Raw genomic sequence first — 922 nt, forward strand, 5'->3', positions numbered from 1 at the left:
AACATAACAAAGGCACAAGCAGATATGAAATTGCGTTATGATGCAAAAGCGAATACATCACATAAGTTTACAGTAGGTGATATAGTGTATCTTCATCATCCAGCCGTAAAAGTTGGATGCAGTCCAAAGTTTCATCATCCATTTCGGGGACCTTTTCGTATCAAGGAACAAGTCTCACCTGTCAATTTCAAACTTCAATATATTGACAGTTCTAAGAAATACAATAAGGTGATTCATGCAAATAGGTTAAAACATGCCCGTTTACGGCCAGACCATCTTCTAAGTGGCAGAAATACTGACATGCACACTTCAGACGATGTAGAAGATAGCCAAGGCATTGATCCGTTAGTGAACCAAAGAACACAAAGTACAAACTACCATTTACAATCTGATACAGAATTGTATAGCATCCCACAGGACCAGAGTGCTCCTGAAACAGGAAGCAAGCAAATACAGACTACAGCCTCTAAAACTTGGCGTAACAATGTACGCACACGTGCTGAGAGACAGAGGTTAGAACAGAGTGTTGAGAATGACTCTGATGTAAATACTGATAAAGACGACAATGATAACTATTTTGGTATAGAGAAAATTATGAAAGGACGGTACAAAAATGGTCAATTGCAATATCTAATCAAGTGGGCTGGATTTTCATCCGACAAAAACTCATGGGAACCTAGTCAGAATCTGAACAAAGCTGCATTAGAGGTCCTCAAACGTGCACCAGTTCCAATTATGGGGTCACCAAAGGGCAAACAAAAATGTCCATAATCATTTATAGATACAAAGAAAATTGCACCCATATACTCGATGAGAAAGGACTATTTTCACTTGAGCAGCGTGCATAATTTCTAGTGGTATTGATTCAAAGGGTATATTGAATTGCAATGAGAAAATTGCCAACCTACTTATGGTCAATCAG

This window comes from Glandiceps talaboti, chromosome 4 (assembly GCF_964340395.1).
Source record: "Glandiceps talaboti chromosome 4, keGlaTala1.1, whole genome shotgun sequence".
Lineage (NCBI taxonomy): Eukaryota > Metazoa > Hemichordata > Enteropneusta > Spengelidae > Glandiceps > Glandiceps talaboti.